General features: G+C 39.2%; 1 protein-coding gene across 14 annotated transcripts in view; it reads right to left on the bottom strand.

The window, feature by feature from the left end:
• Positions 1-25,291, bottom strand: part of NUMB (NUMB endocytic adaptor protein) — a 196,311-nt gene that overhangs the window by 50,155 nt on the left and 120,865 nt on the right. The window lies entirely within an intron of this gene.

The following is a 25,291-nucleotide window of genomic DNA, read 5'->3' as shown; positions in this document are numbered from 1 at the left end:
CACAGCTATTGAAAAACAGTTCAGATAATGTAATTTTACATATTCTCAGTGTCCTCATAGGAATAAGATTTAGAATAATTATTTCAAAAAGGTGTTACAGGTGAGTAAGTGAAGAAGTACACAGTAGGCACTAAACATTACCTGAATCTAATATCTTAATCTAATTACCTGGATCTGAAGCATAATAGCCTGTGCTAGACACAGTTACTATGTCTCTACACATAAAAGTAATCCTAAGACAAAGTATATATACATATCTTTTAAAAAGCACAAACAAAAATGATAGTTTTTCAAAGACTGAAGAAATCACACACTCCTTTTATGGGGAGCATATAAGAGCAAGGCAGATTACCAAAACAAATTTTATGAATGTATTACATCTGAGCTGTAAAACATACATAAAATTTGAAGAGGCAAAAATTGAAAGGTTGAAAGACTATTTTAGGCTGAGAGAATTACATAAAGTTATAGATGTGGAATAGGATAACTACGTATCAGTGCTGGGACTCAGAACACATTATCCCAAAGTATGGTGTCCAATGCTTTGAACTAAAAAAGAACCAAGGTCTGACCTTCTCTTGACCTCCTGACTCTTAACTCCTCCTTCTCCCCCGGAAGAGTAGGAGGGGCTTTCTCTGAAGTTCTCTTATCTGCCCAAAGATAGATCCTTCAAAAAGAAGCTCAATTGTTATATATGCTCTCCCTGGGAGTCTTATCAACTAGGGTAGATTAACTGTATCAAAGAAGAAGAGACTGAAGTTCAACACCCCAGACTTTGTCACAGGCTATCACCTATTCTTCTGAGGGCTGCTCCAGACAACTTGTATTATAGGAGAGACTTTTTATCTGCACAACAAGGCAAGCTTTGCTCACCGTGCATTTCCTTCTCTCATATTCCCATAGGTTGTCACCACCTCCCCTAAGGTCCCTATTCCTTTCTGTAGCTCAGGATGCCATAAAAATGTCAATCATCTGGCCTTCAAGTTTGATATTTTGTGAGACTCTTATGTACAAACATGTAATAAATTTGTGTTTTTTTCCTGCTAATTTATCTACTGTCAGTTTATCTCACATACTCAAATACTGAATGGTCAAAGGGTAGAGGGAAAGTTCTCTTCTCCTCAGCATCAACGAATACTCTTGTTTGGTTTGAATATGAAATCTATGCAGCTAGAGAATTGAAGTACTAAAATAGTCAGCACTTAACCCTAGAGACAATGGAGAGCTAACAAAAAAATTTTTTTTTCCAAGGTAGTAATATGATTCAAGGTCTGGTTCCAGGTAAATAGGGAGTGGACACACTACACCCTGTTCCTCCCACTGACTGAAACCATAAAACCTGAACAGAATTCATGGAACAGGTACTTAAGCTTTCTGAAAAGTAAACAGAAGATGAATCAGAGTAGAATACCAGAATTCAAAGTACTATGGAAGTGGCAAGGAATTTACCTCCCCTTTCTCTCTTTGGTACCTCCAGACTGAGAAAGTAACTTTTATCTGAGGAATGCAAGTCCTTTTAATTATCAGGTCAATAAGAGACATTAAAATGAGACCACAATCACGCTCTGCTACTCACTTTGACCTACGTATCCCTCTCCTGAAAATGCCTGCTACTGCCACAAGTAGCTAGAAATTTAACCTAATAATGTCACACCAGACACTATAACCCACACCCTACCTATTGCTTAACAATGTATAGCCAATCACTAGTCAATGTTATTTCTTTAAACCAACGAGAATTCCTGATACACAACTTTTTATCAGCCCACTCCCTGTCCCCTTCTTTTGCTTTTAAAAATCCGCTTGCTTGCTGGGTATGGTGGCTTAAGCCTATAATCCCAGCACTTTGGGAAGACAAGGTAAGAAGATCATTTGAGGCCCAGAGTTCAAGACCAGCCTGGGCAACATAATGAGACCCTGTCTCTACAAAAATAAAAAAAATTAGCAAACACCTGTAGTACTAACTATTCAGGAGGCTGAGGCAGGAGGATTGCTTAAGCCCATGAGTCCAAGGCTGCAGTGAGCTATGATCATGCCACAACACAAAAGTCTGGGTGACAGAGAGAGACCCTGCCTCTAAAAACCAAAATGAAATGAAGAAAACTTAAAAAAAAAAAAAAAAATCCACCTGTAACTGCTAATTGAAGGGTACATCCAGAGCAACTTGAATCTATGCTTCTGGGTTGCAATACTCAACCTTGGCCCAAATAAACCTTCTACTTATATTAATTTTGCATCAGCTTCTTCCTTTAGGTTGACAAGCCTGAACTTAGCACAGCCAGAAATCCAAAAGCGAGTGCTGTGATACAGAAAGATGTCTGGGAAAACCTCTCTAGCTCTGGTTTGAGGACCAGGAAATGGAACTCCTAAAGCTCAGAGACAGTACAGCAGTACCCCTTTCTTTTGTTGGTTCTCTCACATCTCAGCCACCAGGAAATCCTGTGATGGTGTGGTGGCAGCAGAGGTAGCAACAAAAGAAACCTGTAGGAGCCACACCTCTAAGGCAGGGGGACCTACCTCTCTGTTTAGTAGAAGGGTGGTTCCAGGAAGATGGGGCCAATCCCCCTTTTGCTTTTTTCCTTTCTCTCTGATCTCCTGCCATTTGACCCCAAATACAAGTGAAATTGTGGGACTTCATGGTAGTGCAGAACAACCAGAGCCCCAGGTTTCTGGCTAGAGAACAAGAAAGGGGAACTCCAGGGAACCAGAAAGTACCAAAGAAGGCACAGGAAGGGAGGAGCTTGAGAAAGACCATGAATTTGTTTGTGAATTCCTAGGCTCACCCTGCAGCTACACAGGTAAGAATCTGATCCTAATTAGCATACCCAGGATTTTGACAGTTGAACTAATGTATACACCACCTCCTGGTTCCCAAACTGACCCCTAGGTGACATACACACAGAATAGATCAGAATAGCACCGCAGATCAGAATAGCATTGCAGAGGCTTTGAAAACTAAACTGATGGCCAGGCGTGGTGGCTCATGCCTATAATCCCAGCACTTAGGGAGGCCGAGGTGGGTGAATCACTTGAGGTCAGGAGTTTGAGACCAGCCGGGCCAACATGGTGAAACGCCATCTCTACTAAAAATACAAAAATTAGCCAAGCAGGCGCCTGTAATCCCAGCTCCTCAGGAGGCTGAGACAGGAGAATCGTTTGAACCTGGCAGGCAGAGATTGCAGTGAGCCAAGATCGCCCCATTGCACTCCAGCTTGGGCAACAAGAGAGAAACTCCGTCTCAAAAAAAAAAAGAAAAAGAAAACTGAACTGATATTGGAACCACATCCTGCAGAAAGTAAGAACTTGTAGCCTGAGACCTAACTGGACTGACCGGTATAGGAAATGTTAATTAAAAAGGAATTAACATTTACTGATTACCTACTATGTACCAGAAACTGTGCTGGATGTTTTATATATTTTGTCTAACCTAATAACTACTCAGAAAGGTATGTTTGATCACTTGATTTTAAAACTGAGGAAAGGAAATGAGGTTCAGGAGTGCTGAATAACTTTTCCAAAGTCATACACACAGCTAGTCGGGGAAGAATATGGTTTACATTCATGATTTCAAAGTCCAAAGGTCTCACACTTGACTTTACCACAATTCAAGAAAGCTTTTCCTGATTCTTCATTCTTATTATAAGGAAATTTAAAAAAACAACAGGTTCTTTCCACCACATTGTTTCCTACAATTTTTTAAAATAAAAGTCACTTCCCTGGCAAATTTTTCCTCTGGCAGGGCTGAAACTATCAATTACAAGTGAGCCTCTCTGAAAACTCAGTGAAAATATCTAAAATAAGTTCATCATTATTCATACTTTCTCATTTCCTCTCAAGTTACAGAATTTCTACTTGGAAGAGAATTATTATTTTTTTGAGACAGAGTCTCACTCTGTCGCCAGACTGGAGTGCAGTGGTGTAATCTCAGCTTACTGCAATCTCTGCCTCCTGGGTTCAAGCGATTCTCCTGTCTCAGCCTCCCAAGTAGCTGGGACTACAGGTGCGTGCCACCACGCCCAGCTAATTTCTGTATTTTTAGTAGAGATGGGGTTTCACCATGTTGGCCAGGCTGGTCTCGATCTCTTGACCTCGTGATCTGCCTGCCTCAGCCTCCCAAAGTGCTGGGACTACAGGTGTGAGCCACCATGCCTAGACTTGAAAAGAATTATTAATATGAGGCTGACTAGGAGGCTTAATGACATTTTGGAATATGGTGCTGTAAAAGTACATCATTACTGAGCAAAACTAAAAAGACAGTTAAAAATCTAGTATCTGTAATTTCTGAGTAAGACTGGTTCTTAGAGATGACTCTAGTTCATATACATGGTCCTGTAGGGCATAGGTTTATTCATTTTTAAAAAACATACAGTAAAATTCACTCTTTTTGGTTTAGAGGTCTATGAGATATGACAAATATACACAGCTGTATAACTACTACCACAATCAAGTTTGATCATCCTCAAAAATTCCCTCATGATGCCCATTTGTAATCAACTCTTCCCCCTGCCCTCCCCCACCACACCCAGTCCCCAGCCTCTGCAACTACTGATCTGTTTTCTATTCCTATAATTTTGCCTATTAAAGAGTATCATATTGGCTGGGCGTGGTGGCTCACGCCTATAATCCCAGCACTTTGGGAGGTGGAGGTAAGTGGATCACTTGAGGTCAGGAGTTCGAGACCAGCTTGGCCAATACGGCGAAACCCTGTCTCTACTAAAAATACAAAAATTGGCTGGGCGTGGTGGCAGGCCCCCATAGTCCCAGCTACTCAGGAGGCTGAGGCACAATAATTGCCTGAACCCAAGAGGCAGAGGTTGCGGTGAGCCAAGGTGGCGTCATTGCACGCCAGCCTGGGCGACAGACGAGACTCCATCTAAAAAAAAAGAAAAAAAAAGAATGTCATATAAATGGAATCATACAGTATGTGCTCTTTTACCACCGAGTAGTATTTCATCATATGCATATATCACTATGTTTATCTAATCACCAGTTGAAGTATATCTTGGTTATTTCCGGTTTTGGTGATAATAAAGCCATTATACTATTCCTTTATAGGTTTTCATATAAGAAATTTGGTCATATGGTAATTGAATATCTGACTTTATAAGATACTCTTTCCCAAAATGTCTTCACCATTTTACCTTCCCACCTGCAATGTATGAGTTCCAGTTGCTCAGCAATTGATATTGTCTTTTTATTTTTAAGCCATTCTAATACGTACATAGTGGTATCTCTTGCCATTTTAATTTGCATAACATCCCTAATGACAAATAGTTCTCGGCATCTACTTATCCACATCTTTTTTTGTTTTTTTCTTTTGTTTTTATTTGTATCCACATCTTATTTGATGAAGTATCTGTTTAAATTTGTCTATTCTAAAAAAATTGTTATTTCTTTCCTGTTGGGTTTAGAGAGTTCTTAATACACTCTGGGTTCAAGCCTTTTGTAGACATGTTTTGCAAATGTTTTTTCCTATCTCTGGCTTTACTTTTCATTTATTTATTTATTTATTTTTAAGACGGAGTCTTGCTCTGTCGCCCAGGCTGGAGTATGCAATGGCACGATCTCAGCTCACTGTGACCTCTGCCTCCCAGATTCAAGCAATTCTTTTGTCTCATCCTCCTGAGTAGCTGGGATTACAGGCATGAGCCACCACACCCGGCTAATTTTGTATTTTTAGTAGAGACGGGTTTTCTCCATGTTGGTCAGGCTGGTCTGGAACTTCCGACCTCCGGTGATCTGCCCGCCTCGGCCTCCCAAAGTGCTGGGATTACAGGTGTGAGCCACCACGTCCGGCCAATTTTTCATTCTCTTAACAGTGTCTTTAGCAAAGCAGAAGTTTTCATCTCGTGAGGTTAATTTTTTAAAATATACTGTTTTTGATATTATATCTAAGCAATCTTTGCCCAGCTCACGCTGTCAGAGGTTTTTTGATTTAGATTGTAAGCTCCACAACAGTAGGAAACTTGTATGTGCTATATTCATTCAGGTATGGTAACCACTAGTATGTGGCATATATAGTAGTGCTAAATACATATTTATTGCATGAATGAATTCATCTGAAATTTCAGCTTGAGCATCTCCCTTCTCAGTCCTCTTCCTTCTCTCTTTCTCTTTCTCAGAGCTGGGACACCCATCTTCTCCTGCCCTTAAACATTAATTTGCAGTTGGTTGAATCTATGGATGTGGAGGGCTGAGTGTATATGCAAAGTGTTTAGTATGTACCTAACAGTAAACACTCAGTATATTTTAGACTTTGAGCAAAAGTAGGATTTTAGGAGTTTCTAACTACTCTCTTTGAACTTCCCATAGCTTTCACCCTTAATACACAAATTAAACACTGATCCTATTTTTCCAATTTCTCTCTTGAACTCCAGTACCAAGTTTTGACTCTTAGCTCACTGCAAATGTTACTTGACCTTGGGAAGGATACTTAACTATCTTGTGACTCAGTAGTGTTGTTTCAATAATTAAAAAGAGTTTATATATTTAAATCACCTAGCACAGTATCTGGTAATAAGTAAGGGCTCAATAAACAAAGCTATTTTAACTGTTATCTGATTTCCTCGGTGGCCTTCACAGCTTAGCTTGTTGAAAACTGTACCTCCTGTTCCTCTGATGTTTGTATTTACTTGCTTATTTCTTTTACTAATACCTCAGGTCTCAACAGCAGGGGCAAACACTTCGAAGTATTTTCTTTTCTTTTAAGACAGGATCTTGCTTTGTCACCCAGGCTGGAGTGCAGTGGTCCAAACATAGCTAACTGCAGCCTTAGGCTCAAGCAATCCTCCCACCTCAGCCCACAAAGAGCTGGGACTACAGGCACACATCACAACACCCAGTTAATTTTTGCATTTTTTTGTAGAGCTGGGGTTTTGCAGTGTTGCCCAGGCTGGTCTCAAACTCCTGAGCTCAAGTGTTCTGCCTGCCTTGGCCTCCCAAAGTGCTGAGATTACAGGCTTCAGTCACCATGCCTGGCCTTAAAGTATTTTCCAGTTCTCCTCTTCCTTCACTTGACTTTCAATCAGTTCCATATATATATATTTTTTCATAGTCACATTTCCCTGATCAGAAATTTTGTTGCTCAATTATTTGCCAATTAAGTAGAAGCAAAATATAGAAATGGTTAGGGATCTAATCCCTGATTTGCAGCTTTTTGGCTTCATGGTCTTGGGCAAATTATATGACTTGTCTGTGTATCACTTGTCTGTGTCTCAATTTCCTTATCTTCTAAAATGAGAATATAGCAGTAACCACTAGCAGTTTGAGGATTAAATGAATACATACATACAAAGTACTTAGAACCGTGCCCCACACATAGCAAATACTATATATGTCTTTGCTTTTTAAGTACAGATTTAATATGGTATCCCAGGTGTTCAGCCTTGTCTACTGTATTAGGTTAGGGTTTTCCAGAGAGACAGAACCAATAGGATGGATGGACAGATGGACGGTCAGACGGATAGATGAATGAATGCTTACTACAGAAATTGGCCACGCAATTATGGAGGATGAGAAGTCCCATGACAGGCTATCTGCAAACTGGAAACCCAAGGATACCAATAGTGTGGTTCAGTTCAAGTCCTAAAGTCTTAGAACCAAGGAAGCTGACAATACAACTCTGAGGCTGAAGGCCTGAGATCCTGGGTATGCTGCTGGTACAAGTTCCAGAGTCCAAAGGATGGACAGCCTGGATTCCTAATGATTTTCCACGCATATATTTTATAATCTCTTCTATGGTCTGTTATCTCAAGGTCTTACAGTGCTAATTCTCTTGTTGTCTCTTATTGTATAATCCTTTATTATATCTGCTAATTATTCCTACATATGATTTATAACATTTAAAAAGTTATAAGGTCATGTTTACTGATGCTAAACTTTTTGGGGGGAATTTCATTCATTCTGGATTTAGTAGAGACGGAGTTTCTCCATGTTGGTCAGGCTGGTCTCGAACTCCTGACTTCAGGTGATGCACCTGCCTCGGCCTCCCAAAGTGCTGGGATTACAGGTGTGGAATTACACGCCCGGCCTGTATTCAGAGTATTTCTATGTTAAGTTAATCCACAGTCTGCCAGAACCAACTAGACCAACTGGTTTTTCTATTGATTTCAGGATATCTTACAAGTAACCAACATACTAAAATTTCCTATCATTTAAAACCATTTTTTGGTTGATTCTCTTGGGTTTTTCAGATAGATATCTGTAGAGACAAATATGAAAAACTTTATTCTTGCTTTCCAGTATTTCCAATATTTATTTTTTTGTCCAACAGACCACTACTTCTGACCCAGTGTTGAACAGGGGTGTTTGAGAGCATCGTTGTCTTCCTCCCAAATTAACTGCATATGTTTCACCATTACGCATGACTCTGGGACAGTTTTTCAATCATTTAAAGAATGTATTATGCTATTCCTATTATGCTAAGATTTATAAGGACTGAATAATAAATACTTTTTAAGGCTTTTAAATTTGAGATGTAATTCACACTACATAAAATTAATCATTTTAAAGTAAACAATTCAGGACAGGCATGGTGGCTCACGCCCGTAATCCCAGCATTTTGGGAGGCTGAGGCAGGAGCATCACTTGAGGTCAGGAGTTCGAGACCAGCCTGGCCAACATGGTAAAACTCTGTCTCTACTAAAAATACAGAAGTTAGCTGGGTGTGGTGGTGCATATCTGTAATCCCAGCTACTCGGGAGGCTGAGGCATGAGACTGGCTTGAATCCAGAAGTTGGAGGTTGCAGTGAGCCAAGATCGCACCACTGCACTCCAGCCTGGGCAACATAGTGAGATTGCCTCAAGAAAAATAAACATAAAAATAAACAATAAACAATTAAGTGGTAGTTAGTATACTCACAACATTGTAAAACCACCACCTTTATCTAGTTCCAAAACATTTTCTTGCACCAAAAGGAAAACTTGTACACATTAAGCAGTTGTCTCCATTGCCCCTCCCCACAGCCCCCTGCAACTACCAGTCTGCATTCTGTCTTTATGGATTTACCTATCCTGGATATTTCACATAAAGGGAATCATACAATATGTGGCCTTTCATATCTGGCTTGGTTTACCTAGCATACTGTTTTCCAGGTTCATCCATACCATAGCATACATGTATTTCAATGCTTTTCATACCTGAGTGACATTCCATTGTATGTATGTGCCACAATTTTGTTTATTCATTCTACCATCAATGGACATTTGGACTGTTTACATCTTCGGCTATTGTGAATAGTGGTGCTATAAACATGTATTTTTCTTGAAGTACCTGTTTTCAGTTCTTTGGGGCACATAACTGGCAGTGAATTGCTGGGTCATATGGTAATTCTATGCTTAGCTTTTTGAGGTACCACCAATCTGCTTTTCACAGAAGCTGAACCACTTTACATTCCCACCAGCAATGTATGAGAGCTCCAATTTCTCTACATCCTTGCCAACACTTTTTTTTTTTTTTTCCAAATTATAGCCATCCAAGTGAGTGTGAAGTGGTATCTCTGTGGCTTTGATTTGCATTTCCCTGACTAATGATGTTGAATATCTTTTCAAGTGTTTGTTGGCTAGCTGTATATCTTCTTTAGAGAAATTTTTTTTTTTTTTTTTTTTTAATTTTTAAAATTTGAGACAAGGTCTCATTTTGTTGCCCAGGCTGATCTCAAACTCCTGGGCTCAAGCGATCCTGCTGACTCGGCCTCCAAAGGTGCTGGGATTACAGGCATGAGCCACTGCGCCTGGCCTTCTTTGGAGAAATCTCTATTTAAGTCCTTTGCCCACTTAAAAATTAGGTTGTCTTTTTTGTTGAGATATAAAGGTTCTTTATATATTCTGGACACTAGATCCTTATCAGACATATAATTTTCAAACATTTTCTCCCATTCTATAGTTTTTCACTTTCCTGATAATATTCTTTGATGCACAGTAGTTTCTAATTTTGATGAAATCCAATATATCTATTTTTTCTTTTGTTGCTCATGCTTTTAATGTCTTATTTAAGAATCCACTGCCAGATCCAAATTTGTTACGACTACCCTATGCTTCCTTTGAAGAAGTGTATGGTTTTAGATTGTTGATCCTCTTTTTTTTTTTTTTGAGATGGAGTCTTGCTCTGTTGCCCAGGCTGGAGTGCAATGTCACAATCTCAGCTCACTGCATCCTCCACCTCCCCAGATCAAGCAATTCTCCTGCCTCAGCCTCCCAAGTAGCTGGGACCACAGGCGTCTGCCACCACACCAGGCTAATGTTTTGATTTTGTGCGTGTGTGTGTTTTCTTTTGAGATGGAGTTTCATTCTTGATGCCCAGGCTGGAGTGTAATGGCACAATCTCGGCTCACTGTAACCTCTGCCTCCTGGGTTCAGGCAATTCTCCTGCCTCAGCCTCCCAAAGTGCTAGGATTACAGGTGTGAGCCACCGCCTTAGTATTTACTTTTAGCTCCCATTTGTTGCTATTTTTGTGCCTACTTGTTCTTTTCTTTTACCCAGACTGCTCATCTGCGATACTTTCCATATATTCATTAGTAGAACTACTGTATTGTTTTCTTTTTTTGCACTATCTTTATTAGGTTGTTGTAGCAGGATTTTGTTAATGCTATAAAAGAATCTGAAAACTGTCCATTATTTTCCTATATACTCCAGTATAGTTAAATAGCACAGGAATTACTCTTTGAGTGCTTGACAGAACTGACTTGTGAAACCATCTATATTAGTTCCTTTTAGATAAAGAGACAGTTTTTGGTTTTGTTTTTTAACAGCTCTATTTTTTTAAGGTTTGGGGCCTATTCAACTTTTCTTTTCCTGCTTTAGTTAACTAGTAATGTATATTTTCCTAGAACATGTATAGCTAATCTAAAATTTCAAATGTATTAGCATAGGCTGGGCACGGTGGCTCACACCTGTAATCCCAGCACTTTGGGAGGCCAAGGTGGGCGGATCACCTGAAGTCAAGAGTTCGAGACCAACCTAGCCAACATGTTCAAAAACTCCATCTCTACTAAAAATACAAAAAAATTAGCCAGGAGTGGTGGTGGACGCCTGTAATCTCAGCTACTCAGGAAGCTGAAGCAGGAGAATCACTTGAATCTGGGAAGCCGAGGTTGCAGTGAGCTGAGATCACGCCACTGCACTCCAGCCTGGCGACAGGAGCGAAACTCCATCTCAAAAAAAAAAAAAAAAAAAAAAAAAAAAAAGGTATTAGCATATACTCCAAGTATTCACATATCTTAATTTTTTGGGGTCTGTGGTTGAATCTCCCCACTTTCTTATCTGCAGTACTACATACCTGTGCTTTCTCTCATTTTCTATATTAAGGCTTATTTCTACTACTACCTTCAACTCAATCCCTCCATGTTTTCATTTTGTATTAATAATAAAATGAGAAAGTAGAGTTTTATGATCTCTGAGTTACCTGTAGGATTTGAGGAATGGATACAGGTTTCAAAGTATTTCCAATGGGTATCATTCTATCACTTAGCCTAATCAGTTCAGTTGGTCACATACAGCTATTTATGCCAGCCAAAAAGAAAAAAAAAAAAAAAAAAAAAGGAAGACTTGGTAGAAGGGAAAAGAATTATTTCACTTATGGACTATTGTAGAAATGTGGAAACAGAAATAAGCTTTGTGTCTTATCAGACTATGAGAAAACCATGCCCACTGAAATAAACATTATTAAAGAGATCCCTTTTCTTCTCTGAGACACTATCTCACTGAAGAATTGCAGCTGATTTATGCTTAATGGCTAAAATATTTGACATTGGGACTTCTTTTGTTTGTATGCCTTTTCCAAACTCCTTCTGAGTAAGAAACTTTAATTCGCAAAAATGTACTTTGGAAAAACTAGTATGTGGAATTTCATTCTCGGATGAATTAAGTCATTTTTCCCTTTCTTGAAAAAAGTATTTAAAAAATAGATTCCCTCCCCCTGCTTTCGTGATTTATCCATCAGAAGAAATGCAGACCTCTGACGTGAGAGACTCTATAGTCAGCAGTTCCCAACATTAACAAAAGTGACATAATATTCATCAAGTTATAAGGAGCTTTACAGTATCTTAACATGTACATACATAGCCTATGCTATACAGCAAACATAGTATGTAGATGTGCACAATACAATAATAGCAAAACATGTTTTGAGACTTTAACCAAAGAGGAGTAGTTAAATTAAATGGGCTATTCTTTAACTATAAATTTGGGCTACAATTCCATCTGAATAGACTGTATGACCTAAGCAGATGTGTTTAATCATACAAGTTAAGAGCTGAAAAAAATGTGAGATCCCAAAACTTTAATTTTCAAATGTGACATTACGTGTCCAAAAAGTTAAGTGAGTTATACAAGGTCATATAACTTAGTAAATTAACAAAGCCAGGAATAGAATTCTGTTCTTTTGATTTCTAGATCTATCTTCTTTCAGCTACCTCACACAACCTCTGTTAAAGCTTACCTGCAACTCTCCTATTTAAGTCATGGTTTACAGTTTACTGTTATTACATATATTAACTTATCATTATTCTTCTTTAAAACGAAGAAAAGATGACAGAATTGGAATATAGTCATTTTGCAACCCTTAATGAATAAACCCAGGCAAAGATCATGAAAGAACTATTGCTATTTTCATCACAAGAGAATGACAATCAGCTATTGCGTGTCTTCTGATTAACAGTGAACACCACCAATGAAGTATTTCTGGGGGTGGGGGGGACTAAATATAACCAAGCCTCTAAAACTAACTACCAATTCAAAAGAAGTAAAGAAAGCAAAGGAACATGTTAAACAAAATGAGCATTCTCATCTTGCTAAGGAGAGAAGGATTAGATTTCAGGACCTACCAGAGGAATGGGCTACATTGAACACTCCAGGTTTTCATCTGGAACACCTGGAAAAGTATGTCCTAGGAATGGAAGTAAATCAGAGGAAGACAGAGCCTTGCCAAAACTATAATCCAGCCTCAATTCTGTTAATACAAAATTTCACAAGGGCATTACTACAAGAAAGGAAACTTTACAGGTCAATCTGTCTCAAAAACATAGATGTGAAGCTTCTGAACAAAATATTAGCAAACAGAATCCCTTAATATACTCAATAAATTCAACTTGATTATGATGGGTACTAAGCTGAGTTTATTTCAGGAATGTAAAATTGGTTGACTATTCAAAATACATAATCAATGGAATAAACCACTTAACAATTAAGATAAAAATCATAATCATCTCAGCTGAGCATGGTGGCTCATGCCTGTAATCCCAGCTCTGTGAGAGGCTGAGGCAGGCAGATTACATGAGGCCAGGAGTTTAAGACCAGCCTGGCCAACATGGTGAAACCCTATCTCTACAAAATATACCAAAATGAGCCAGGTGTGGTGGCGCCTGCCTGTCTCAAAAAAAGCAACACTCTGTCTTAAAAAAAATAAAATCAAAATAAAAAATAATCATCTCAATAAGTACAGAAAAACTTTTGCTAAAATTCAGTTTTCATTCATAGTTTTAAAAATATATCTTAACCATCCAGGCATGGTGGCTCACACCTGTAACCCCAGCACTTTGGGAGGCCAAGGTGGGCAGATCACTTGAGGCCAGGAGTTCGAGACTAGCCTGGCTAACAAGGCAAAACCCCATCTCTACTCAAAATACAAAATTAGCTGGGTGTTGGTGGTGCATGCCTGTAATCCCAGCTACTCGGGAGGCTGAGGCACAAGAATCGCTTGAACCTGGGAGGTAGAGGTTGCAGTAAGCCAAGATCATGCCACTGCATTCCAGCCTGGGTGACAGAGCAAAACTCTTGTCTCAAAAAAATATATCTATATCTATATATATCTTAACCAAGAGTAGAGGGGAACTTGCTTAACTTGAGAAACTGTGGTAAGATTGCAAATGAGGCAAGAATACTTGCTATCACCAATTCTACCCAGCGCTGTACCACAAGCTCTGCCCAGTGCAATGAGGCAAGAAAAAGAAATTATAAAAATTGAAATGGAAGAAATACAACTATAATATTCATAGACTGTATTATTGTATTAGTAGAAAAAAACAAAAGAAGATTCAAATAAAATACTATAATAACTGCATTTAGTAAGGTTGCTAGATCTAATTTCAATATACAAAAGTGGTTAATATTTTTATAACAGAAATAAGCAGAAAATTATATTTAAAAATTTACCATTTACAACAGCATCAAAACTGAATGCTTGATTTCATCCCCCATTCACAAATCTACTATCAACAGTCTTCCCCAAATTAATATATGGGAACTCCACCCTTCCAATTGTTCAAATAAAAAATGTTGGTACAGTTCAGGTGCAGTGGCTCACACCTGTTATCCCAGTGCTTTGGGAAGCTGAGGTGGGAGAATTGCTTGAGGCCAGGAGTTTAAGACCAGCTTGGACAACATAGCAAGACCCCCACCTCTACAAAAAAAATTAAAAATCAGCTGGGCATCTGTATGTAGTCCCAACTAGTCAGGAGGCTGAGGCAAGAGGATCACTTGAGCTCAGGACTTTGAGGCTGTAGTGAGCTATGACTGTGCCATTGCATTCCAGCCTGGGTAACGGAGGATGATCCTGTCTCTTAAAAAACAAGCAAAGAAAAAAAAAAAGTTGACTTCTCTTTTTCTTGTGACACTTCACAAATCTAATCTATCAATAAATGACATCAGCTCTACCTGCAAAATATATCCAGAATCTGACCCCGTCTTACCACTTCCTCTGCCATTACCCTAACATAAGTCACATCATCTTCCATCTGGACTTTTGTAAAAGCCTCTTAAATGATCTCTTTGTTATCACCCTTGTTCATCTATAGCTGAATCTCAGCACAGGAGCCAGAATGATTCTTTTAACATATAAGTCGTATAATCCTACTCCTCTGTTCAAAACTCTCCAATAGCTTCCTAATTATTTCCTTTTATTCATCCTGAATAAAAGCCAAAATCCTTACAATGGTCTATAAGGCCCTACACCAGTAGTTTGTCAATGGGGAGGGTTGAGAAAATGTATGTGGGCATTTTTGGTAACAATGACTGGGAAAATTATTCCTGGGTAGTGGACAAGGACCCATGGATGACAGCCATCTGGCTTCCTGTTTGACATCTGAATGTCCTACTGGACATTTACTTAGAAACTTACTCATAATTATTTTAGATTAGATGTAACTCCATTTTACATATATACACACAGTATTTTTTGCGCAAATTGCTGTGTCAATCAAAGGAAGGTTAGACTTTAATAAGAATTTTATCAAGAGTTGTTTACCAGCCGGGCACGGTGGCTCAAGCCTGTAATCCCAGCACTTTGGGAGGCTGAGACGGGCGGATCACAAGGTCAGGAGATCGAGACCATCCTGGCTAACACGGTGAAACCCCGTCTCTACTAAAAAATACAAAAAACTAGCCGGGCGAGGTGGCGGGCGCCTGTGGTCCCAGCTACTCCGGAGGCTGAGGCAGGAGAATGGCGTAAACCCGGGAGGCAGAGCTTGCAGTGAGCTGAGATCTGGCCACTGCACTCCAGCCTGGGCGACAGAGCCAGACTCAGTCTCAAAAAAAAAAAAAAAAAAAAAAAGAGTTGTTTACCACTTCAGAAAATGACATCACCATTTACAATCCACTGTGGTATATGAGTTACCAACACATCATTTCTGTCTACATTTGCAGGTATCTTACCCACTGCAGTGCTCTGTAAAAGTGTACTACTTTAGGTCTTCTAGTATCATTAGGTCCATTTACATACTGGATATAATTTTATCTAAAATTTCTGTTATTTCTTCTTTATATACTTAGTTATGTAAGCATAAGTAGGTTATACTATGTATGCATTTCATTTCAGATAGTATAAGGAATACTGTTAACATGTTTGTACTGAAAATGTAGGTGATAGGGCTGAAAGTATTGAAAAGCACTAAACCAATGTGGTATCCTGTTACTTATCTAATGTCATCTCTCCCTATCCTTTTGCTCTAAACACACTGGCCTCCTTGCTGTGCCTCCAATATACCAGGCACTCTCCTGCCCCAGAGCCTTTGTACTTGTCACTCCGTTTACAATCTACTTCCCTCAGGCAATCTGAAATGTTTGCTTTCTCACTTTGTGTCTTTGCTCAAAAGTTACTTTTTCAGTGAGAGATTCCCTAACCATCCCATTTTTTTGTTTTTGTTTTTTGTTTTTAAATAAGAGATGGGGTGTTGCTATGTTGCCCAAGCTGGTCTCAAACTCCTGGGTTCAAGTGATCCTCCTATGTCAGCCTCCCAAAGTGTTGGGATTACAAGCGTGAGCCACTGTGCCCAGCCATTAACCATTCTATTTTAAATTGTAACCCCTGCCCCCCACACTCCTTTATACTTAAACCTCCCCCCAACCCCTATCTTCTTTTTTTAAGAACTGGCAACGGCTATTTATTCAGAGCTTGCTAGCAATGAGGTTAGTTTGGTAGAAACTCGAGGGCAGGCAGAAGAGTAGAAAACCTTCACAGCGCAGGCTCTAGGAGTGTCTAGATGGAGGCTGCTGGCCTGGGGAAGCTGGTGGCAGAAACTCAAGGCAGAGCATCCTATGTGACTAGCCAGCGGTGCGGGCGGTGAGGGTGACACACTTGGCTTTCTCTGGTTGGACCAGAGTTGGAAGCAGGGACAGAGATTAGGAAAGCTGGCAGTTACTGATTGGGCTCTGGCCATTTGAGGCCAAATGTTACAGAAGTGATTGTTTAGCCATCTGACTATATACTTGGTATCTCACTGGCAGGATGCTGGGCCCTGGCTGCCAGTTTCTGCAGTTCCTTGCTGCCTCCTATGTGTAAACGAGATTTCCAACCTTGAAAACAGTAGATTACGAAGACAGAGACTTACTTTGGATGGCCGACAGTAGCCCAGTGACCTCATGTCCCGTGGGCCTCAGCTTCCCCACCTGACAAACGAGCAGCGGGGACATCCACTGATGCCCAAACACCAACCCCACCCCAGGCAAATTGCACCATCTGGCCCAGTAGTTGTATACCTCAGGCTGTCCCCTCCCCCAGTGTGCCTGTCTCACAACCCTAATTCTCTTTGAACATACCAGATACTTTATATATTTACTTATTCATAGTCTAATACCCACTAGGATGTAAGCACGGTGCAAGGATTTTGTCTGTTCTCTGTTTTGTTGCTTGCTGTATTTGCAGTACTTAGAACATTGCCTGGTACACAGCAGACTCCATAAATATCTGCTAAATACATCAATGAATTATTGGTCTCATAGAGAAGAAAATGTAGCACATTACTTAGCTCTACACTAAACAATATTAAGAGTCATAATAATGAAAACTTTTACAATAAACTCAAGACACGGAATGGGAGATTTAATTAATGGCTGTAGGACAGAATGCAAATGACTGGTATGGTTTGGCTCTGTGTCTCCACCGAAATCTCATCTTGAATGTAATCGCCATGTGTCACGGGAAGAACCTGATGGGAGGTGATTGGATTATGGGGGCAGTTTCCCCCATGCTGTTCTCGTGATAGTGGGTCTCATGAGATCTGATGGTTTTAAAAGTGGCAGTCTTTTTCCTGTGCTCTCACTGAGCTTCTCTCTCCTGCCGCCATGTGAAGATGGTCCTTGCTTTCCCTTTGCCTTCCACCATGATTGTAAGTTTCCCAAGGCCTCCCCAGCCATGTGGAACTGTGAGTCAATCAAACCTCTTTCCTTTATAAATTACCCATCTTAGGTATTTCTTTATAGCAGTGTAAGAATGGACTAATACACTGACCTACATGTTACAAATAAAAGGAAAACAGCAGATACAAGTTTGAAGGTAAGAGAGTAAGGGGTTTAGTATTTTTATTTTACATGGTAGGGAATCAAGATATACTACCTAAAGTTAATGGAACAATAAATTTGTGAGTGTAGGATACCAACAGTAGAACTAAAAATAATAATTTAATTCCCAAAATCTAAGTGGAAAAGGGTCAAAGGTAAAAGGGTGTGTGTGTTAAGTCATCCTTTCTTTTTAGAGTAGAGAACAGTAGAAAAATGGGTAAATTAAGAGTAGTCAGTAAAACTGTATTCTTTAAAAAATTAAAACATTACCAATGGTAAAAGCACAAACAAAAATGGTTAAAAGCATCACTATAGAATGGAAATGGGGTAGAAAAAGTGATTGATTGATTGATTGATTGATGAGGTCTGCTGTGTTGCCAAGGCTGAAGTGCAGTACAGGCAGGATCACAGACCTCTATAGCCTCGAACCTCTGGCATCAAGCAATCCTTTCGCCTCAGCCTCCAGAGTATCTGGGACTACAGGTTACCATGCCTGTTGCTTTGTAACCAAGAGCTTATATTACTTTGATTTAAAAATATTTTAAAGTTTAAATTATATTCAACATTGTTTTAAAAAACAATTTTTAAACTGTCATGAGTGATCGTTTTGTGTTATAAAACTACACTATAGTACTTAAGGGAGAGAACCCTCTAGAGCTAAGCTACTAGAGTTCAAATCCTACCTTCAAATAGGATGGAATATCAAATAGATATTCCAACTATTCCCTAATAACATCATGTAACAGAAATCTTACTGCATACTAGGCCACAAAGAAAGTAAGTCCTTAAGAGTAACAAATGAAGTTGAACTTCTCTCAAATATCTCACTGCTCTGATGCAAAGACGTTTCTTTAAATTAAAAAAAAAAAAAAAATTGTTTTAGAGAGACAAGGTCTCACTACATTGCAGGCTGGTCTCAAACCCCTGGGCCCAAGTGATCCTCCTGCCTTGGCCTCCCAAAGTGCTGGAATTACAGGTGTAAGCCACTGTCCCTGGCCTCATTTCTTTAAACTTTTACTGTTTCAGGTAAAAGAGCAAATTGTGATGTCTGCCAGCATGCCAGCAAATTTAGCTGTGAAGACAATGTATCTGCTCAACCAACTGTAACCTTACTTATTTCATTGGTACTATACATGGCTGACATTAAGTTTGGATCACTACTTGTCACACAGAGTTATCTTCCAAAAAGTTATACTGTGAGGCAGCTTTGAAATGAAACATTATTGCAGGTGCAGAAGATTGTCACAAAGGCAATAAAATTATAAGCACTGGAAAATGTCTTATCTGGGATAAACAATAGAATTTTAAATACTAGAACAGGTTGGTGTGGTCAATGCATATCACTCAGATACCAAACATCTATCAAAAGCTTCAGGCCAACATTCAAGAGAAGACATTTAATTTCTAGTATTAAAAATCCAATGAAGGAAAAAAACATGCAGATAAAAACTTCAGTATTCAGTTGGCATCTAACCAATGACAAGAGCAGTAGCGGCAACTAACATTTATTGTGCACTTACCACGTACCAGGCAGTGTTGTTTTTAATGTACTGTATTTACTCACTCAATTCTCAGAACACTTGTACAAAGCTAATAATCGCAAAGCCCAAATTCAAACTCAAGTTGTATAGCTTGAAAGTATATGCTTTGTTTGTTTTGAGACAAGTTCTCACTCTCTCACCCAGTCAGGAGTGCAGTGATGCGATCATGGCTTACTGCGGCCTCTACCTCCTTACCTCAGCTTCCTGAGTAGCTGAGGCCACAGTCACATGCCACCATGTCTGGCTAATTTTTTCTGTTTTTTTGTAAAGACAGGGTCTCCCTATGTTGCACAGGCTTCAAACTCCTGGGCTCAAGTGATCCTCCTGCCTTGGCCTCCCAGAGTACTGGAATTACAAGTGTGAGCCTCTGTGCCTGACCACAAAAGCGTATGCTTTTAAAGTGTTCTAGATACTGGTCTAGGATTTTATTACAGAACCACTGAAGAACATGAGGTAGGTAAGTGACAAGACCATATTTGGAATTAGGAAGATCACTACTACAACACTGGGATAACAGTTTGGAGGAGAGACAGATTGGAAGCAAGAATAGTAGAGTTCTTATAATGGTCTAAGGGGGAAAAAAAGGTAAGGACCTGACTAAAGTAGTGGCAGTGGGAAAATGAACAAGAGGACAGAGAGGACAGATATTTATAAGAATAAATATGATATAGTAACTGTGGTTGACATTGTTAGTTGCCTACATGACAGGCATTCTTTCAACCAGCATCCCTGCTGGAAGAACCTACCTCCCTCTATGGTACAGGTTGAAAATACAAAGTAATTGCTTCCTTAGCTTTCCTCACAACTATGATGTGGGCATTTGATTCTAATCCTAGTCAGTGGGAATTAGTGGGAAGTCTCTGTGTGTATGTATGTAAGGGGCTGCCTTATCCTAATATAAAAAACATTTGCTCTTTTATTCTGTCATTAGATACTAATGAATGAAGGTACATACTCTTTAATTGGGTTGCTGGTTTCTGTTTGTTAATATTTTATCAAGAGCTTTGTGTTGATATCTATAAATTAATTTAGACTGTAGTCTCCTTTTTGGATGCTATCAAGTTTTTAAATACTACATATGTAAAAATAATTTATAGGCTTATAAAAGAAACTTACAAAGCTTTAGGAAACAGATAAAGCATCAATTTTGTCTTTTTAGTAAAGCTTTTAATAGTATTTAAAATGATCTTAAAATGAAATGATCTGGGCCTAGAGCCTATGTTAAGGGTTGGGGGTTGCCTATGTTGGGAATAGAAGATAAGGTACCTCTTTAATATCTTATGATATTTCTTCTACATGAACTGTTCTATCTATATTTTCAATTTGTTTTAGAGTCAGTTTTTGTCATTTATATAACCTAAGAGTATTACCAACTTTATCCATGTTTTCAAATTTATATAATAAAAATTTAAAATTTCAGTCTGTGATTATTTTCCCACTTTATTTTTTATTTGGTGCATCTTTGCTTTTATCTTGATAAATTATATTCAGCTACTTCTAATTTGGCATAATACTTTGCACCAAAATCTTCTGAAATCACAGGTTATTACATGTTACATGGTAGGTCAGCCACTGGATTAGGAACTTGTCTCTGAGAAATACTGAAATAATAAGAGCTCTACTTTCTGTGCTATGGCCACACACAAAATAAGAAATGCTTGTTATTAAAATACTAAAAATACTATCTGTTGTAACTTCTAGCACAATGGCAGTCCTTATCTCAGAAAGGTATGGTCTCCAAAACCATTTGGCAAATCATTTAATACAGCAAAATGGTTTAAGCGGTAAACACATGCATTTCTAGCATCCATATGCTCAATTCTCCATCTGTTCTATCCTATTTATACATGTTGGCACAATTCCTAGTAACAAATGAATAAGTACTTTATATCCCTAAACCAAAGGGATAAGAAAGCCCTTCCATCTCATTTAACAGTGAGTTAAAATAATGAGACCAAATAACCTAACAAATGAGTATGAATTCTACATTCAGCCCCTTAATCTCTACCTCTCCAAATCTGAAAAATGACCTCCAGAATTTACCCAACAGAAAATCCACTTCAGCATGCCGTATGTTCTGCCTAATCTGGTAAGATTTTAATTACAAGTTAAAGGATTAGTTAGGATTCTGCCAATTTATTTACAACCAAAAATAATACCAGCATTAAAAAATATGTTAGTAGACAATTACAGGCAGATTCTTAGTATATTACTTTAATTGATGAAGCATACTGTTTAAATCCAGCAATCCCATTACTGGGTATATACCTGAGGGAATACAAATTGTTCTACCAAAAATACACATGCACTTTTATGTTCATCACAGCACTATTCACAATAGCAAAGATACGGAATCAACGTAGATGCCCATCAGTGGTGGACTGGATAAAGAAAATGCGGTATGTATATACTATGGAATACAATGAAGTCATTAAAAAATCTGAAATCATGTCTTTTGCAGCAACATGGATGCAGCTAGAGGTCATTATCCTAGCGAATTAATGCAGGAACAGAAAACCAAATACCGCATGTTCTCACTTATAAGCGGGAGCTAAACAGTGAATACACGTGGATACAAAGATGGGCAACAATAGACTCCAGAGCCTACTTGAGCCGGGAGGGTGATGGTCGAAAAACTACCTATCAGGTACCATGCTCACTACCTGGGTGACGAAAGCATTTGGACACCAAACCCCAGTGACATGCAATTTACCTGTGTAACAAATCTGCACCTGTACTCCTGAACCTAAAAAGATTTTTAAAAATCAATAGTTCTTGAAATTTTTGGTCTCAGGACTTAATTACATTGAGGATCCCATGGAGTTTTCTGTTTATGTCAGTTATAGCTACTAATAATTACTGTAGTAGAAATTAAAAGTAAGAACATTTGGCCGGGCACAGTGGCTCAAGCCTGTAATCCCAGCACTTTGGGAGGCCGAGGTGGGTGGATCATCTGAGGTCAGGAGTTCGAGACCAGCCTGGCCAACATGGTAAAACCTCGTCTCTCCTAAAAATACAAAAAGTATCCAGGCGTGGTGGCAGGTGCCTGTAATCCCAGCTACTCAGGAGCCTGAGGCAAGAGAATCACTTGAACCCGGGAGGCGGAGGTTGCACTGAGCGGAGACAGCACCAGTGAACTCCAGCCTGGAGGACAACAGTGAGACTTCGTCTCAAAAAAAAAAAATTTTTTTAAAGATATTTAATTCATTTTAAAATAATTAACTCCATTGTGTGGTAAGTTGAATAACATATTTCTAATAAAAAATAACGATATTTTCCAAAACAAAGAAATTTAGTGAGAAGAGTGGCATGTTGTGATTTAATACTCGCCTTACAACTCTTGAAAAAGTCCTGGGATCTGCCGGGCGCGGTGGCTCAAGCCTGTAATCCCAGCACTTTGGGAGGCCGAGACAGGCAGATCACGAGGTCAGGAAATCGAGACCATCCTGGCTAACACGGTGAAACCCCATCTCTACTAAAAAACACAAAAAACTAGCCGGGCAAGGTGGCAGGCGCCTGTAGTCCCAGCTACTCGGGAGGCTGAGGCAGGAGAATGGTGTAAACCCGGGAGGCGGAGCTTGCAGTGAGCTGAGATTCGGGCACTGTACTCCATCCTGGGTGACAGAGTGAGACTCCGTCTCAAAAAAAAAAAAAGAAAAAGAAAAAGAAAAAGTCCTGGGATCTCACTTTGAGAGGCACTAGATTAAGTTTCCTATGGGTAATATTTCATTTGTTACATTAAAATTCCTCCTCCATTAAAAAAATTATCTCTGTAGGCCAGGTGCAGTGGCTTACACCTGTAACCCAAGCACTTTGGGAGGCTGAGGCGGGCGGATCACCTGAGGTTGGGAGTTTGAGACCAGCCTGACCAACATGGAGAAACTCTGTCTCCACTAAAAATATAAAATTAGCTGGGTGTGGTGACACATGTCTGTCATCCCAGCTACTCAGGAGGCTGAGGCAGGAGAATTGCTTGAACCCGGGAGGCAGAGGTTGCAGTGAGCCAAGACTGTACCATTGCGCTCCAGCCTGGGCAACAAAACTGTCCCCCCGCAAAAAAAAAAAAAAATTCTCTCTGTTATACCAGCAGATAGAATTGCAAAACAAGCTCTGAAACCTACTTTAATTAATCATTACTGTTACCAATTATACTTATATAGATACTAATATATTTAAATATACACAGTGAAGATCAAACCAGCTGCAGTTGCACTTTATTATTGTCTACTAATGGTTCACATTCCTTCAAGCTTCTCTCTCCTATTCTCTAGCTATTCCATTGTCCTCAAAATCCAATTCTTCAACTTCTCTACTCACTCTCCTATATCTGTCTTCACTTCCTATTTCCTTGAGAAAATAAGTCTTCAGAATAAAATTCCATCAATCTCAAGCCACCAATACCACAAACTGAGGTGAATTTCCAGCCTATTTTCTACCTGCACCTGTTAAAATAGAAGCAGCATTCTTCCTTCATTTTAAAACTAATCCATTCTCTACATGCTTCTTTGTAAAAAGCATTTAATTATGCTCAAGTAGTTCCCATCTTAAAAACAAAACAGAAAAGGAAATCACAGGTGATTTATTAACTTTGCTTTTCATATTTTAGAGACAGGGTCTTGCTTTGCCATCAAGGCTGGGGTGCAGTGGCGTGATCACTGCAGCCTTTACCTTCCGGGCTCAAGTGATCCTCCCACTTCAGCCTCCCAAGTAGCTGAGACTTATTCACTTTAAATGAGTACATTTCATGGTATGTAAATTATCTCTAATAAATCTGGCTTTAACCCCCCACACTTACATGTTCCTTAACCTCACATTATCTTTGCTACTACTCTGCCTTTTGAAGATAAACTTTTATTCAAAAAATTTTAACAGCTTTACTGAAATATAATTTATATAAGAAACTGTGCATATTTAAACCCTACAATTTGCTGAGTTTTTCAAATATGTATATACCTGAGAAACCCATCACCACAATCAAAAACAGACATAGCCACCACCACCAAAAGTTTCCTTATGCCCCACGTAATTCTTCCCTTCCACCCCTCCCCCATCCTTATAAACGTTTTCAGACAAGCTTGAATTACATTTGTTGTCTAGATGTGTTATCTTCTTCCTTATTTTGCATCCATTCACTCCTCAATCTGGATTCAATACTCAGGATTGCACTGTAAGTGCTGTCATTATCATCAAAGTCACCAAGACTTTCAAGTTTTTAATCTAATGAGGTTTCATTTCTCACTTGATCTCTTTATAACATTTGACCACTTTCTCCTATGTTGAAACCTTGGTTTCTAAGACCATACTCTCCAGGTTTCCCTTCGATCTCTTTGGCTATTCATTCTTACTCTCCTTTGAACAAGCCTATTTCACTGCCTGTCCCCTCTATGTTGGTATTCATTCCTCAAGGGTTTGTTCTAGGCCATCTTCTCACTTTCCCTAGGTAATCTCACCCACCCACAACTTTATGTACAGTCAGTCTGTATCATTCAAGGATTTGTCATCTATAAATTTACCTACTCACTAAAATATATTTGTAACCCCCAAATAAAAACTCATGGTGTTTTCTTGGTCAGTGAGGATCTGCATGTGCATGTCCTGTAGGAACTTCAAAAGCAACTCATTTTCTCTACTCTCAAATTTGTTCTTCTTTAGTGAGTGCCCCCAACAACCTACTAGTTGCCTCCATGGACAACATTGTATTCCAAGCTCACTGGTGTCTAAGGCAAGGCAGAATGAAGCATCTTTTGCCCTGCTATATCTGACTGAGGAAATGCATTTACCTCGAGGATATGGAAAAAACATTCCAAATTCTGATTCTCCTATTGTACTCTGGGAGTCAGCTGTATATAAATGTATGAATTGGGGAAGGGAAGGAGTGACATAGGAAACGAAGAGAAGGGATGACACAACATAGTAGAGACACTGAATGTCCTATAGAAAGGATTTCAAAAAGCCATTTGGAAAGGACGAAACAAAACAC

The sequence above is a fragment of the Macaca thibetana genome, chromosome 7 (assembly GCF_024542745.1).
Source record: "Macaca thibetana thibetana isolate TM-01 chromosome 7, ASM2454274v1, whole genome shotgun sequence".
NCBI lineage: Eukaryota > Metazoa > Chordata > Mammalia > Primates > Cercopithecidae > Macaca > Macaca thibetana.
This window is presented reverse-complemented; position numbering and strand designations above follow the sequence as displayed.